The sequence below is a fragment of the Mesoplodon densirostris genome, chromosome 7, assembly GCF_025265405.1.
Source record: "Mesoplodon densirostris isolate mMesDen1 chromosome 7, mMesDen1 primary haplotype, whole genome shotgun sequence".
Classification (NCBI taxonomy): domain Eukaryota; kingdom Metazoa; phylum Chordata; class Mammalia; order Artiodactyla; family Ziphiidae; genus Mesoplodon; species Mesoplodon densirostris.
In genome coordinates, this window is record NC_082667.1 from 77,133,152 (window position 1) to 77,152,012 (window position 18,861).

At 35.8% G+C, this 18,861-nt stretch overlaps 2 pseudogenes; one reads left to right on the forward strand and one right to left on the reverse strand.

Annotated features, from left to right (window-relative positions):
* Positions 1 to 18,861, reverse strand: part of LOC132494203 (centrosomal protein of 78 kDa-like) — a 138,377-nt pseudogene that overhangs the window by 86,609 nt on the left and 32,907 nt on the right.
* LOC132493220 (ferritin heavy chain-like) overlaps positions 1 to 18,861 on the forward strand; it is a 37,457-nt pseudogene that overhangs the window by 5,414 nt on the left and 13,182 nt on the right.

Sequence of the window (18,861 nt, forward strand, 5' to 3'; positions counted from 1 at the left end):
ATGAATCCAGCATCGATTAAAAACACAATAAATGACATGAAAAATACTCTAGATGGGATCAATAGCAGAATAACTGAGGCAGAAGAACGGATAAGTGAGGTGGAAGATAAAATAGTGGAAATAACTGATGCAGAGCAAAATAAAGAAAAAAGAATGAAAAGAACAGAGGACAGTCTCAGAGACCTCTGGGACAACATTAAACGCACCAACATTCGAATTATAGGGGTTCCAGAAGAAGAAGAGAAAAAGAAAGGGACTGAGAAAATATTTGAAGAGATTATAGTTGAAAACTTCCCTAATATGGGAAAGGAAATAGTTAATCAAGTCCAGGAGGCACAGAGAGTCCCATACAGAATAAATCCAAGGAGAAATAGCCAAGACATATTAATCAAACTGTCAAAAATTAAACACAAAGAAATCATATTAAAAGCAGCAAGGCAAAAACAACAAATAACACACAAGGGAATCCCCATCAGGTTAACAGCTGATCTCTCAGCAGAAACTCTACAAGCCAGAAGGGAGTGGCAGGACATAACTAAAGTGATGAAGGAGACAAACCTGCAACCAAGATTACTCTACCCAGCAAGGATCTCGATCAGATTTGATGGAGAAATTAAAAACTTTACAGACAAGCAAAAGCTGAGAGAGTTCAGCACCACCAAACCAGCTTTACAACAAATGCTAAAGGAACTTCTCTAGGCAAGAAACACAACAGAAGGAAAAGACCTACAATAATGAACCCAAAACCATTAAGGAAATGGGAATAGGAACATACATATCAATAATTACCTTAAATGTAAATGGACTAAATGCTCCCACCAAAAGACACAGATTGGCTGAATGGATACAAAAACAAGACCCATATATATGCTGTCTACAAGAGACCCACTTCAGACCTAGAGACACATACAGATTGAAAGTAAGGGGATGGAAACAGATATTCCATGCAAATGGAAATCAAAAGAAAGCTGGAGTAGCAATTCTTATATCAGACAAAATAGACTTTAAAATAAAGACTATTAGAAGACACAAAGAAGGACACTACCTAATGATCAAGGGATCGATCCAAGAAGAAGATATAACAATTGTAAATATTTATGCACCCAACATAGGAGCACCTCAATACATAAGGCAAATACTAACAGCCATAAAAGGGGAAATCGACAGTAACACATTCATAGTAGGGGACTTTAACACCCCACTTTCACCAATGGACAGATCATCCAAAATGAAAATAAATAAAGAAACACAAGCTTTAAATGATACATTAAACAAGATGGACTTAATTGATATTTATAGGACATTTCATCCAAAAACAACAGAATACACATTTTTCTCAAGTGCTCATGGAACATTCTCCAGGATAGATCATATCTTGGGTCACAAATCAAGACCTGGTAAATTTAAGAAAATTGAAATTGTATCAAGTATCTTTTCCGACCACAATGCTATGAGACTAGACATCAATTACAGGAAAAGATCTGTAAAAAATACAAACACATGGAGGCTAAACAATACACTAGTTAATAACGAAGTGATCACTGAAGAAATCAAAGAGGAAATTAAAAAATACCTAGAAACAAATGACAATGGAGACACTACGACCCAAAACCTATGGGATGCAGCAAAAGCAGTTCTAAGAGGGAAGTTTATGGCAATACAATCCCACCTTAAGAAACAGGAAATATCTCGAATAAACAACCTAACCTTGCACCTAAAGCAATTAGAGAAAGAAGAACAAAAACATCCCAAAGTTAGCAGAAGGAAAGAAATCATAAAAATCAGATCAGAAATAAATGAAAAAGAAATGAAGGAAACGATAGCAAAGATCAATAAAACTAAAAGCTGGTTCTTTGAGAAGATAAACAAAATTGATAAACCATTAGCCAAACTCATCAAGAAAAAAAGGGAGAAGACTCAAATCAATAGAATTAGAAATGAAAAAGGAGAAATAACAACTGACACTGCAGAAATACAAAAGATCATGAGAGATTACTATAAGCAACTCTATGCCAATAAAATGGACAACCTGGAAGAAATGGACAAATTCTTAGAAATGCACAACCTGCCAAGATTGAATGAGGAAGAAATAGAAAATATGAACAGACCAATCACAAGCACTGAAATTGAAACTGTGATTAAAAATCTTCCAACAAACAAAAGCCCAGGACCAGATGGCTTCACAGGCGAATTCTATCAAGCATTTAGAGAAGAGCTAACACCTATCCTTCTCAAACTCTTCCAAAATATAGCAGAGGGAGGAACACTCCCAAACTCATTCTACGAGGCCACCATCACCTTGATACCAAAACCAGGCAAGGATGTCACAAAGAAAGAAAACTACAGGCCAATATCACTGATGAACATAGATGCAAAAATCCTCAACAAAATACTAGCAAACAGGATTCAACAGCACATTAAAAGGATCATACACCATGATCAAGTGGGGTTTATTCCAGGAATGCAAGGATTCTTCAATATACGCAAATCAATCAATGTGATACACCATATTAACAAACTGAAGGAGAAAAACCATATGATCATCTCAATAGATGCAGAGAAAGCTTTTGACAAAATTCAACACCCATTTATGATAAAAACCCTGCAGAAAGTAGGCATAGAGGGAACTTTCCTCAACATAATAAAGGCCATATATGACAAACCCACAGCCAGCATCGTCCTCAATGGTGAAAAACTGAAACCATTTCCACTAAGATCAGGAACAAGACAAGGTTGCCCACTCTCACCACTCTTATTCAACATAGTTTTGGAAGTTTTAGCCACAGCAATCAGAGAAGAAAAGGAAATAAAAGGAATCCAAATGGGAAAAGAAGAAGTAAAGCTGTCACTGTTTGCAGATGACATGATACTATACATAGAGAATCCTAAAGATGCTACCAGAAAACTACTAGAGCTAATCAATGAATTTGGTAAAGTTGCAGGATACAAAATTAATGCACAGAAATCTCTGGCATTCCTATATACTAATGATGAAAAATCTGAAAGTGAAATCAAGGAAACACTCCCATTTACCATTGCAACAAAAAGAATAAAATATCTAGGAATAAACCTACCTAAGGAGACAAAAGACCTGTATGCAGAAAATTATAAGACACTGATGAAAGAAATTAAAGATGATACAAATAGATGGAGAGATGTACCATGTTCTTGGATTGGAAGAATCAACATTGTGAAAATGACTCTACTACCCAAAGCAATCTACAGATTCAATGCAATACCTATCAAACTACCAATGGCATTTTTCACAGAACTAGAACAAAAAATTTCACAATTTGTATGGAAACACAAAAGACCCCGAATAGCCAAAGCAATCTTGAGAACGAAAAACGGAGCTGGAGGAATCAGGCTCCCTGACTTCAGACTATACTACAAAGCTACAGTAATCAAGACAGTGTGGTACTGGCACAAGAACAGAAAGATAGATCAATGGAACAGGATAGAAAGCCCAGAGATAAACCCACGGACATATGGTCACCTTATCTTTGATAAAGGAGGCAGGAATGTACAGTGGAGAAAGGACAGTCTCTTCAATAAGTGGTGCTGGGAAAACTGGACAGGGACATGTAAAAGTATGAGATTAGATCACTCCCTAACACCATACACAAAAATTAGCTCAAAATGGATTAAAGACCTAAATGTAAGGCCAGACACTATCAAACTCCTAGAGGAAAACATAGGCAGAACACTCTATGACATAAATAACAGCAAGATCCTTTTTGACCCACCTCCTAGAGAAATGGAAATAAAGACAAAAATAAACACATGGGACCTAATGAAACTTCAAAGCTTTTGCACAGCAAAGGAAACCATAAACAAGACGATAAGACAACCCTCAGAATGGGAGAAAATATTTGCAAATGAAGCAACTGACAAAGGATTAATCTCCAAAATTTATAAGCAGCTCATGCAGCTCAATAGCAAAAAAACAAACAACCCAATCCAAAAATGGGCAGAAGACCTAAATAGACATTTCTCCACAGAAGATATACAGACAGCCAACAAACACATGAAAGGATGCTCAACATCTTTACTCATTAGAGAAATGCAAATCAAAACTACAATGAGATATCATCTCACACCAGTCAGAATGGCCATCATCAAAAAATCTAGAAACAATAAATGCTGGAGAGGGTGTGGAAAAAAGGGAACACTCTTGCACTGCTGGTGGGAATGTGAATTGGTACAGCTACTATGGAGAACGGTATGGAGGTTCCTTAAAAAACTACAAATAGAACTACCATATGACCCAGCAATCCCACTACTGGGCATATACCCTGAGAAAACCATAATTCAAAAAGAGACATGTACCAAAATGTTCATAGCAGCCCTATTTACAATAGCCCGGAGATGGAAACAACCTAAGTGTCCATCATCGGATGAATGGATAAAGAAGATGTGGCACCTATATACAATGGAATATTACTCAGCCATAAAAAGAAATGAAATTGAGCTATTTGTAATGAGGTGGATGGACCTAGAGTCTGTCATACAGAGTGAAGTAAGTCAGAAAGAGAAAGACAAATACTGTATGCTGACACATATATATGGAATTTAAGAAAAAAATGTCATCAAGAACATAGGGGTAAAACAGGAATAAAGACACAGACCTACTAGAGCATGGACTTGAGGATATGGGGAGGGGGAAGGGTAAGCTGTGACAAAGTGAAAGAGCGGCATGGACATATATACACTACCAAACGTAAGGTAGATAGCTAGTGGGAAGCAGCCGCATAGCACAGGGAGATCAGCTCGGTTCTTTGTGACCGCCTGGAGGGGTGGGATAGGGAGGGTGGGAGGGAGACGAAAAAGGGAGGGGATATGGGAACATATGTATATGTATAACTGATTAAATTTGTAAAATAAAAATAAAATAATAATAAAAAAAAAAAAAAAAAAAGAAACAGGAAACATCTCGAGTAAACAACCTGACCTAGCACCTAAAGCAATTAGAGAAAGAAGAATAAAAAACCCCCAAAGTTAGCAGAAGGAAAGAAATCATAAAGATCAGTGCAGAAATAAATGAAATAGAAACAAAGAAAACAATAGCAAAGATCAATAAAACTAAAAGCTAGTTCTTTGAGAAGATAAACAAAATTGATAAACCAGTAGCCAGACTCATCAAGAAAAAGAGGGAGAGGACTCAAATCAATACAATTAGAAATGAAAAAGGAGAAGTAACAACAGACACTGCAGAAATACAACGCAGCCTGAGACTACTACAAGCAACTCTATGCCAATAAAATGGACAACCTAGAAGAAATGGACAAATTCTTAGAAAGGTATAACCTTCCAAGACTGAACCAGGAAGAAATAGAAAATATGAACAGACCAATCACAAGTAATGAAATTGAAACTGTGATTAAAAATCTTCCAACAAGCAAAAGTCCAGGACCAGGTGGCTTCACATGTGAATTCTATCAAACATTTACAGAAGAGCTAACACCCATCCTTCTCAAAGTCCTCCAAAAATTTGCAGAGGAAGGAACATTCCCAAACTCATTCTATGAGGCCACCATCACCCTGGTACCAAAACCAGACAAACATACTACAAAAAAAGGAAAATTACAGACCAATATCACTGATGAACATAGGTGCAAAAATACTCAGAAAAATACTAGTAAACATAATCCAACAATACATTAAAAGGATCATACACCACGATCAAGTGGGATTTATTCCAGGGATGAAAGGTTTCCTCAATATACGCAAATCAATCAATGTGATACACCATATTAACAAATTGAAGAAGAAAAACCATATGATCATCTCAATAGATGCAGAAAAAGCTTTTGACAAAATTCAACACCCATTTATGATAAAAACTCTCCAGAAAGGGGGCATAGAGGGAACCTACCTCAACATAATAAAGGCCATATATGACAAACACACAGCAAACATCATTCTCAATGGTGAAAAACTGGAAGCATTTCCTCTAAGATCAGGAACAAGAAAAGGAGGTCCACTCTCACCACTATTATTCAACATAGTTTTGGAAGTCCTAGCCATGGCAATCAGAGAAGAAAAAGAAATAAAAGGAATACAAATTGAAAAAGAAGAAGTAAAACTGTTACTGTTTGCAGATGACATGATATATATACATAGAGAATCCTAAAGATGCCAACAGAAAAGTACTAGAGCTAATCAATGAATTTGGTAAGTAGCAGAATACAAAATTAATGCACAGAAATCTCTTGCATTCCTATACACTAATGATGAAAAATCTGAAAGAGAAATCAAGGAAACACTCCCATTTATCACTACAACAAAAGAATAAAACACCTAGAAATAAACCTACCTAGGGAGACAAAAGACCTGTATGCAGAAAACTGTAAGACACTAATGAAAGAAATTAAAGATGATACCAACAGATGGAGACATATACCATGTTCCTGGGTTGGAAAAATCAATATTGTGAAAATGACTCTACTACCCAAAGCAATCTACAGATTCAATGCAATCCCTATCAAATTACCAATGGCATTTTTTATGGAACTAGAACAAAATATCTTAATACTTGTATGGAGACACAAAAGACCCCGAATAGCCAAAGCAGTCTTGAGGGAAAAAAAAACGGAGATGGAGGAATCAGACTCCCTGACTTCAGACTATATGACAAAGCTACAGTAATCAAGACAATATGGTACTGGCACAAAAACAGAAACATAGATCAATGGAACAAGATAGAAAGCCCAGAGATAAACCCACTAATCTATAGTCAAATAATCTATGACAAAGGAGGCAACGATATACAATGGAGAAAAGACAGTCTCTTCAATAAGTGGTGCTGGGAAAATTGGACAGCTACATGTAAAAGAATGAAATTCGAACACTCCCTAACACCGTACACAAAAGTAATCTCATAATGGATTAGTGACCTAAATGTAAGACTGGACACTATTAAACTCTTAGAGGAAAACCTAGGAAGAACACTCTTTGATAGATATCACAGCAAGATCTTTTTTGATCCACCTCCTAGAGTAATGGAAATAAAACCAAAAATAAACAAATGGGACCTAATGAAACCTCAAAGCTTTTGCACAGCAAAGGAAACCATAAACGAGATGAAAGACAACCCTCAGAATGGGAGAAAATATTTGCAAACAGATCAACGGACAAAGGATTAATCTCCAAAATATACAAACAGCTCATGCAGCTCAATATTAAGGAAACAAACAACCCAATCCAAAAATGGGCAGAAGACCTAAATAGACATTTCTCCAAAGAAGACATACAGATGGCCAAGAAGCACCTGAAAAGCTGCTCAACATCACTAATTATTAGAGAAATGCAAATCAAAACTACAATGAGGTATCACCTCACACCAGTTAGAATGGACATCATAAGAAAATCTACAAACAACAAATGCTGGAGAGGGTGTGGAGAAAAGGAAACCCTCTTGCACTGTTGGTGGGAATGTAAATGGATACAGCCACTATGGAGAACAGTATGGAGGTTCCTTAAAAAACTAAAAATAAAATTACCATAGGATCCAGCAATCCCACTACTGGGCATATACCCAGAGAAAACCATAATTCATAAAGACACATGCACCCCAATGTTCACTGCAACATATTTACAACAGCCAGGTCATGGAAGCAACCTAAATGGCCATCAACATACAAATGAATAAAGAAGACATGGTAATATATACAATGGAATATTACTCAGCCATAAAAAGGAACGAAATTGGGTCATTTGTTGAGACGTGGATGGACCTAGAGACTGTCATACACGCGTATGTGGAACCTAGAAAAATGGTACAGATGAACCAGGTTGCAGGGCAGAAGTTGAGACACAGATGTAGAGAACAACGTATGGACACCAAGGGGGGAAAGCTGCAGGGGGGTGGGGGTGGGGGTGTGATAAATTCGGGGATTGGGATTGACATATATACACTGATGTGTATAAAATTGATGACTAATAAGAACCTGCTGCATAAAAAAATAAAATTAAATTCAAAAATTAAAAAAAAAAGAAACTGCCTGCCAATACAGGGGACACGGTTTCGAGCCCTGGTCCAGGAACATCCCACATACCGCAGAGAAACTAAGCCTGTGCACCACAAGTACTGAGCCTGTGCTCTAGAGCCCGTGAGCCACAACTACTGAGCCCATGCACCACAGCTACTGAAACCTGCAAGCCTAGAGTCCATGCTCTGCAACAAGAGAAACCACCACAATAAGAAGCCCACACAACACAACAAAGAGTAGCCCCTGCTTGCCACAATTAGAGAAAGCCTACGCGCAGCAACAAAGACCCAATGTGGCCACAAATAAAATAAATAAATAAATTTATTTTAAAAAATAAATAAAAAATAAAAACCACTGAAATCTACTATATATTGTATGTTTGCAATCTTTCCTCCAATTTTTTTAAAAAGCAAATTTAGCATGATGAACCTTCAAAATTTTCAGAGTACAGTGCATCAGTACCAATATTTAGTGGATCTGTATTCAGTGGACTAAAAAACTCCATAAGATCTACTACTTATTACACCATTATTATTGAGCCTCTGGGAGAGAAAAATCTGTAATGGAAACACAGACAATATCTAAGGTTCCTTTTCTGCTGTTTTTAGAGAGACAAGACAGTTACTCTTGAAATTAAATAAAAATTCAGGACAATAATATAAGAAATGTCTAAAGGCCATATAAATGTAGCCCTTGATAAGCTACTTTTTGAAGTTTAGTTCCTCTGTCTCAAACTAATCTTCAGGATTTATTGATTCCAAAAGCTATTCACATGCTGGAAATGTGCTACCTACTAACACTTCTACAAGAAAAAATATAAATGAGATTTCAGTGACCAGCTGGAAAAGAAAAAAAAAGAAAAAAGGGGGGAAAGGTATTATGTTAGCCTTCCAAACTCACAACAGAAGAACCTAAAGTTTAAAAATGAACTTGAGTTTTTTCATAATGAATAGACTACTTTATCAAGGTCAGTCTTTTAAAAATAATTGCTACCACATATTAATTGAAGCCAATGAGCTAAGTGTAACATTAGCATCATTTTAAATGAATCATCTAACTTAATACTTATAATATATGGTATTATTAGCCCCATTCTTCTGATGAGTAAATCACTATATGCAAGTTCACATAGCTTGGAACAAGCTTTCAACTGAGGACTTTTGGACACAGAAGCCCAAGTCTTTCATACCTGCAAAAGAAATAAAGACTGCTTATTGCATTCATTTTGTACCTATATATCTTAAATGAAGGAGCAGTACACTGAGAATATATATAGATCATGAATTATCTCAATTCCCAGGGCTGCTATTTTATCATTAAGCTATTATTGTTAACTTTCTGCTAACTACCAGAATATTGACTATTATAACTAAAATTAAAAAGAGGACTTCAATTTACAGACAAGTGAAGTCACACAGTATATGTGTGTGGTGACATCTCAAATTTGGGTATTGACTTTTACCTTTTCAGTATAACAGTTTATCAAATGACAGCATGGTGCTTAAAAGGTTTTACTTATAGGCTGTTTTCAAGAGGCAAATGTCTTGGGAATTTTTCTCACTTCACTGTTCTTTAGCATAATGTATACCCTATGGCTCATTTTCCTAGTTAATGATCAACTTGAGCAATATGTCTTTTTAATGTGAATATGAAATTTGTATTCTGCAAGATGATGATGACAGAACACAGCAACAAGCTTTTCATTCATTTATTTTTGCTAGCCTTTTTAAAATTAAAGTCATCGGGCCTCCCTGGTGGCGCAGTGGTTGAGAGTCCGCCTGCTGATGCAGGGGATACGGGTTCGTGCCCCGGTCTGGGAGGATCCCATATGCCGCGGAGCGGCTGGGCCCGTGAGCCATGGCCGCTGGGCCTGCGCATCCGGAGCCTGTGCTCCACAGCGGGAGAGGCCACAACAGTGAGAGGCCCACATACCGCAAAAAGAAAAAAAAAAAATAAATAAAATAAAATTAAAGTCATCTTACCAATAGTTCATGAAATTATTATTTAGAGCAAGAACCTTATTTATTTACTCCTGGGTAAGAAAATGAAAAAGTTAATAAAGTTCATAAAACTCCATTACCTAATGAACTCTAGTTCAATAATGCACAATAATGCACCACAGACTTACATACAAAGGGCCTTGCAAACACTTAACCATGAGTTAAATCAATCAAAATAAATACAGTTGCAACCACAAAATTGACTACATTGAAAATATTTATAACATTTCTGAGAATGTTTTCTCCATCCTGCTGGGTAAAAAAGTCACTGCTGTAAACAACTGTGGTTTTTCCTGTAATTTGGCAACAAAACAGTCAATATACAATACAGCTCTTCTTATTACAAATATATAGGCAGTCAATACATATGTTGACTGATTGGTTTTACTTTTAAAAAGCTATTTCTGTGGCCCACTGTTGATCTGATTATAATAAATTTTATACCAGAAATAATCTTAACACAGTGTTTTTTTAGACCCTGTCAACAGTTAGTCTCCAAACCGACAGATCTTGATTGAATACTGTTTTCCTAATAGTGATAAGGAGGAAAGCTAAAGTAAACTTAGTCAAGCCTTCCTGTAGTACTTTAATTCCCTTCATTTAATATAATTACTATCATCTAGAAAAAGACAACCAAACTTTAACCTGTCACCAAAATAAAGATGTGATAAATTAGTTTCAAAATCCTGGAGGAGGAAATGAAATGGGCATGGAGGAGAAAATGATATTCCCTTGCTCCTATCTTCATAAAGTACTTCTTAATTTATTTATTTAATACAAAGATATTAGAAATTTCTAATAATATACCAGATTAAATTTAACAAAATTTGATTGTAAAAAATGTATTTCCAATGCTGTATATTCTAAAGTGACATGGTTCCATTTCTTAAACTGCCCTGTGCCTTAATATGTTCTTTAATTTATAAATATTTTAGTAAAATAAATCTGAAAAATTCGCCCTATAAAATCGCTTCTTAGAGTTTCCCAATGCCCATGAGTTCATTAAATGCCATTTACAATAACGGATTCAAGAAATAAATTTAATATTTGTTAAGCGCAGTGTTTCCTAAACTCATCTGATGTCAGAAAAGACTTTTTTTTCAAGTAATACCTATGAAACTCTCATATATCAAGTGGAACATCCTTTGGAAAAACACCAGATAAGAGAATATTATCTGTTTACAATTCAGATTAAGCAAGTTATAAAAATTAACACAATATTACATTTATATATTATAAATAAATAATTAAAATACTATTTCTGGAATTTAAATCTTCAGTATATGAACTGAATAATGCAATGAATCAGGCAAAAGGGAAATAAAATTGAGGAAATACTACAGAATGTTAAATAAAAGTTACAGTGATTAAATATATGAGGGATAATTAAGAAATATGGTGATTAAGTCCAACACAAAACTAGCAGAAGTTCTAAAATCAGTTAACATAAGAAACAGAGAAGAAATCATCAGAGACATTAATAAAATAATATCCCTTAGCTGAACAAATATCTGAGTTTTTAGACTGAAATAGGTCCACAGAGTAATTTACAGAGTTCAAAGTGCTAAAAAAAGATTCATAGCGAAACATACGCTGATGAAATTTCAGAAACTTAAGTATAAGGCTTTCTAAAAAGATGTCAGAGCAGAAAAACAAGGGACCTACTAAGGAATCAGATGTGCATCTAACCCTTTACCAGAACTGCTGGATACTGGACGTCAACAGAATAATGCCTGATAAAAACTATTTTATACCAATAGTTTATACCCAGTCAGATGACCAATTCTGTGAAAGAAGAAAAAAATGCAAATGCGAAGAAAATTTTCCCACCACATGTTCATATATAATTTTTTTTTTTTTTTTTTTTTTTTTTGCGGTACGCGGGCCTCTCACCGTTGTGGCCTCTCCCGTGGCGGAGCACAGGCTCCGGACGCGCAGGCTCAGCGGCCATGGCTCACGGGCCCAGCCGCTCCGCGGCACGTGGGATCCTCCCGGACCGGGGCACGAACCCGTGTCCCCTGCATCGGCAGGCGGACTCTCAACCACTGCGCCACCAGGGAAGCCCTGTTCATATTTTTAAAATTCTATTAAAAGTATTTTTACAAAAAACTATTGCTTCAATTTATGTCAGAGTGTTCTGCCTATGGTTTCCTCTAGGAAGTTGTATAGTGTCCACTCTTAAACTAAGGTCTTTAATCCATTTTGAGCTTAGTTTTGTACATGGTGTTAGAGAACATTCTAATTTCATTCTTGTACATGTAGCTATCCAGTTTTTCAGCACCTCTTATTGAAGAGACTGTCTTTTCTCCACTATATATTCTTGCCTCCTTTGTCACAGATTAATTGACCATGAGTATGTGGATTTATTTCTGGGTTCTCTATCCTGTTCCATTGATCTATGTGTCTGTTTCTGTGCCAGTACCATACTGTTTTGATTACTGTAGCTTTGTAGTATAGTCTGAAAACAGGAAGCATGACTCTTCCAGCTCTGTTCTTCTTTCTCAAAATTGTTTTGGCTATTCGGGATCTTTTGTGTTTCCATACAAATTTTAAAATTATTTGTTCTAGTTCTGTAAAAAATGCCATTTGTAATTTCATAGGGATTGCACTGAATTTGCAGATTGCCTTGGGTAGTATGGTCATTTTAACAATATTGATTCTTCCAGTCCAAGAACACGATATATCTTTCCATCTGTTTCTGTCATCTTCAATTCCTTTCATCAATGTCTTCTAGTTTTTGGAGTACAGGTCTTTGCCTCTTCAGGTAGGTTTATTCCTAGGTATTTTATTCTCCTTGATGCAATGGTAAATGGAATTGTTTCCATAATTTCCCTTTCTGACATTTCATTGTTAGCATATAGAAATGCAACAGATTTCTGCATATTAATTTTGTACCCTGCAACTTTACCAAGTTCACTGATGAGCTCTAGTGGTTTTCTGGTGACACCTTTAGGATTTCCTATGTATAGTATCATGTCATCTGCAAACAGTGACAGTTTTTACTTCTTCCTTTCCAATTTGGATTCCTTTTTTCTTTTTCTTCTCTGATTACCGTGGCTAGGACTTCCAAAACTATGTTGAATGAAAGTGGCAAGCATGGGTATCCTTGTCTTGTTTCCCATCTTAGAGGGAATGCTTTCAACTTTTCACTGTTGAGTATGATGTTATCTGTGGGCTTATCATATATGGCCCTTATTATGTTGAGGTAGGTTCCCTCTATACCCACTTTCTGGAGAGTTTTTATCATAAATGATGTTGAATTTTATCAAAAGCTTTTTCTGCATCAATTGAGATGATCATATAGCTTTTATTGTTCAATTTGTTAATGTGGTGTGTCAGACTGATTTGGGATACTGAAAAATCCTGGCATCCCTGAGATAAATCCCACTTGATCATGGTGTATCATCCTTTTAATGTATTGTTGGATTCAGTTTGCTAGTATTTTGTTGAGACTTTTTGCATCTATGTTCATCAGTGATATTGGCTGGTAATTTTCATTTTTTGTAGTATCTTTGTCTGGTTTGGGTATCAGGGTGACGGTGGCCTCAAAGAATGAGTTCGGAAGTGATACTCCCTCTGCAATTTTTTGGATTAGTTTCAGAAGGATCAGTGTTAACTCTTCTCTAAATGTTTGGTAGAATTCACCTGTGAAGCCATCTGGTCCTAGACTTTTGTTTGTTGGACGTTTTTAAATAACTGATTCAATTTCAGTACTGGTAATCAGTCTGTTCATATTTTCTATTACTTCCAGGTTCAGTCTTCAGAGATTGTACCTTTCTAAGAATTTGTACATTTTTTTCTAGGTTGTCCATTTTATTGGCATAGAGTTGCTCATAGTAGTCTCTTAGGATCCTTTGTATTTCTCTGGTGTCCGTTGTAAGTTCTTTTTCATTTTTGATTTTATTGATTTGGGCCCTCTCTCTTTTTTTCTTGATGAGTCTGGCTAAAGATTTATCAATTTTGTTTATCTTTTCAAAGAACCAGCTTTTAGTTGCATTGATTTTTTTTTGACTGTATTTCATTTATTTCTGCTCTATTTTTCGGATTCCTCTCCTAAAGTAAAGAAAATATAAGCAAAAATAAACAAATGGGACCTAATTAAACTTAAAAGCTTTTGCACAGCAGAGGAAACCATCAACAAAATGAAAAGACAACCTATTGAATGGGAGAAAATATTTGCAAATGATATGACCAATATAGGATTCATATCCAACATGTATAAACAGCTTATAAAACTCAACATCAAAAACAAACAACCCAATTAAAAAATGGGCAGAACTGAATAGACATTTTTCCAAAGAAGAAATGCAGATAGCCAATAGGCATATAAAAAGATGCCTAACATCAGTAATCATCAGGGAAATGCAAATATTGGGTGGGCCAAAAAGTGCCTTCAGTTATTAAGGAAAAATAAAAGACACATCTTTCATTTTCACCAAGAACTTTATTGAACAACATATTCACCCATTTGTTCCACTACCTTCTGCCATTTTTCAGGCAAATTCATGATTCCATCTTCCCATAACATTTTATCTTTTTGAGCAAAGAACTGTTCCAGGTGCCTTTTACAGTCTTCCGGGGAATTGAAATTTTTTCCATTAAGAGAACTTTGTAAAGACCAAAATAAACGGAAATCCAAAGGTGCAATGTCTGGTGAATAGGGCAGATGAATCACAACTTCCCAGCCAAGCTGTAACAGTTTTTGCCTGGTCATCAAAGAAACATGTGGTCTTGTGTTATTCTGGTGGAAGATTAATGCATTTTCTGTTGACTAATTCTGGATGCTTTTGTTGACTGCCACATTCAGTTGGTCTAATTGGGAGCGCTACTTGTTGGAATTAATCCTTTGGTTTTCTGGAAGGAGCTCATAATACAGGACTCCCTCCCAATCCCACCATATACACAACATCACCTTCTTTGGATGAAGACCAGCCTTTGGTGTGGCTGGTGGTGGTTCATTTCGCTTGTCCCATGATCTCTTCCATTCCACATTGTTGTACAGTATCCACTTTTCATCACCCATCACAATGTGTTTTGAAAATGCAACGTTTTCATTACGCTTCAGTAGAGAATCGCAGGTGGAAATATGGTCAAGAAGATTTTTTGCACTTAACTTATATGGAACCCAAACATCAAAGTGAGCCACATAACCAAGTTGGTGCAAATGATTTTCAGTGCTTGATTTGGATATTTTGAGTATGTTGGCTATCTCCCACGTGGTATAATGTTGATTGTTCTCAATTACTGTTTCGATTTGATTGCTATCAACTTCAACTGATTTACCTGACCATGGAGCATCATCCAGCGAGAAATCTCCAGCACGAAACTTCGCAAACCACTTCTGACATGTTCAATCAGTCACTGCACCTTCTCCATACACTGCACAAATCTTTTTGTGCATTTCAGTTGCGTTTTTACCTTTCTTGAAATAATAAAGCATAATATGCCAAAAATGTTGCTTTTTTCTTCCATCTTCAATATTAAAATGGCTACACAAAAATTTACCAATTTTGATAAGTCTTTCTTTTTTTTTTTTTTTTTTTTTTTTTTGCGGTATGCGGGCCTCTCACTGTTGTGGCCTCCCCCGTTGCGGAGCACAGGCTCCGGACGCGCAGGCTCCGGACGCGCAGGCTCAGCGGCCATGGCTCACGGGCCCAGCCGCTCCGCGGCATATGGGATCCTCCCAGACCGGGGCACGAACCCGTATCCCCTGCATCGGCAGGCGGACTCTCAACCACTTGCGCCACCAGGGAGGCCCGATAAGTCTTTCTTTTTTTTTTGTTTCTTTTTTTTGCGGTATGCGGGCCTCTCACTGTTGTGGCCTCTCCCGCTGCGGAGCACAGGCTCCGGACGCGCAGGCCCAGCGGCCATGGATCACGGGCCCAGCTGCTCCGCGGCATATGGGATCCTCCCAGACCGGGGCACGAACCCATATCCCCTGCATCGGCAGGCGGACTCTCAACCACTGCGCCACCAGGGAGGCCCAAGTCTTTCTTTATATGCATGCTGATATGACAGCTGTCACATACAATCTAACAAAATTGTTTTGAAGAAAGTTAAAGACAACTAAGTGCTACTAGAGCCATCTTACAGAAAAAACTGAACGAACCTTTTGGCCCATCCAATAAAAACCACAGTGAGATATCACTCCACACCTGTCAGAATGGCTATCATCAAAAAGTCAACAAATAACAAATGTTGGTGAGGTTGTGCAGAAAAAAGAACCCTTGTACACTGTTGTTGAGAAAGTAAATTGGTGTGGAAAACACAGTGGAGTTTTCTCAAAAAACGAATGGCAGAGATACCATGTGACCCAGCAATTCCACTCCTGGGTATATACCAAACAAACAAACAAACACTAATTCAAAAAGATACATGCATCCCAATATTCAAAGCAGTGTTATTTACAATGCCAAGGTATGGAAGCAACCTAAGTGTCCATCAACAGATAAATGGATGAAGAAGATGTGAGATATATATATATATATATATATATATATATATATATATATACATACACACACACTATATATAGATATATATATATACTATATATATATATATATATACACTATATATATATATACACAAATATATATAATGGAATACTACTCAGCCATAAAAAAGAATGACATTTTGCCATTTCCAGCAACACGGATGGACTTGGAGGGCATTATGCTAAGTGAAATAAATCAGACAGAAAGATAAATACTGTATGATATTGCTTATATGTATCATCTAAAAATACAGCAAATTAATTAACATAACACGAAACAAGCAGACCCACATATATAGAAAACAAACTAGTGGTTACCAGACATGAGGGGAAAGGGGAATATAGGGGTGGGGGAGTGGGAGGTACAAACTCTTGGGTGTAAGACAGGCTCAAGGATATATTGTACAATACGGGAAATATAGCCAATATTTTGTAATAACCGTAAATGGAAAGTAACCTTTAATATTGTATAAAAATTTTAAGTACTTTAGCAAAATAATTTTTAAATGAAAGAATAATATGAGAATTTTAAACAATGGTGATACCATATGATCTGTAAGAAGAAAATAAATTTCCAAAGAAATAAAAATAAATACATTATGGCTGCAACTAGAGAAAACCCACATGCAGCAACAAAGACCTGACATAGCCAAAAATAAATTAATAAATAAATACATTTTTAAAAATAAAGAAAATAAATAAATAAATACACAAGACTTTGGAAACTGAGACATTTACCTATTAAGCAGTAGGTGATTAACATCACAGATTTATATTTGTTACTCTACAGATCCAATTGCAATCCTTGATTTTTCCATGAATAATAACAGTTAGATTTTTATCTCTTTCATGGTGCTTACAACAATGCCCATGAAAAAGCTGTTTTCTAAAGATTTGAATTCATCTTGGATTATTCTTTTATCACAGTATTTTTCATGACAGAATTAATTGTTCTAAACATGTTTATTAACTTGTCAAGGGAATATTTATCATTTCCTTTGTTAGATGTAGCTGAATGATGTTTTCTACCTAACTAACAAGTATGCCTTAGTTTCTCCTTGTGAATGAGGAATGATAAATGACTCTTTTGCCTCTGGCTCTTCCTCTGTAAACTGGACACAATATAGATTCTTTCTAAATTTCATATGAAATCAAACAAATGGGTTATTTGTAAATCAATATAATTTATGTAACATGGTTTTGCATGTTATCTGTCTCAGAATAAGCATCCAGTATAATATTGCTATTTCATACAGTATAATTAGAATTAGAAAACAGAAGTACACTATATTCAACGCATAAAGGGGAAGCAAAAGTCATAGAGATCTTCTTATGTCTCACAAATATTTTCATTTATTTATAGGAATATGCTTTAAAGTCTCAAGACATTTAGTAGATTTCATGTTTATTTATATAGTAAGAGAATTTTCATAAGGGTATAATTTTAGCTTCCTTACTTAGAAAAATTCTGAGGAACTTATATAAGAGCCAATGTTTCAACCATTCCCTTTAATAATACTGTAACTAGCAAGCTAATGAGTATTCCCTTCTCTAAAATATCCTAAAGTTCAACTGGGCAGCTTCAAAATTTTTCATATGACTGTTGATTAAAACTTTTATTTGTACCTTGTATCCATTTCATTTTTTTTACTTTCCAGAACAATATATTGTATAAAGGACTCATATCTAGGATATATAAAGAACTCTTAAAACTCAACAATGAGAAAACAAGCAACCTAACTTTATATATGTGTGTATACACACACACACACAATCTATAAGAACAAAAGAAAGAAAAATACATATACACATATTTTTACCAAAGAAGATATACAGATGGCAAATAAGCATATGAAAAGATGCTCAACATCATATGTCATTAGGGAGATACAAATAAAACCACAATGAGATATAACTACACACCTATTAGAAGAGCTAAAATCCGATAACTGACAATACCAAATGCTGTTGAAGTGCAACAAGAACATACATTCATTGCTAGTGAGAATATAAAATGATACAGTTATTTGGGAAGACAGTTTGACAGTTTCCTACAGAGCTAAGCATAGTTTTACAATAGGATCAGGCAATCATATTCCCCAGCTAATTGAAAACCTATATTCACACAAAGGCCTATACCCAAATGGTTATAGCAGCTTTTTTTATAATTGTCCCAAACGGGAAATAATCATATCATATTATCCTTCAACAGGTGAATGGATAAACAAACTTGGTATTCGAGATGATGGATACTTCAGGGGATAAAAGGGAAGAAACTATAGATTCACAGAACAACATGGATGAATCCTAAATGCATGTTGCTAAGTCAAAGACGCCAAATTCAAAAGTCTACATATTGTATGATGCCGTTCAC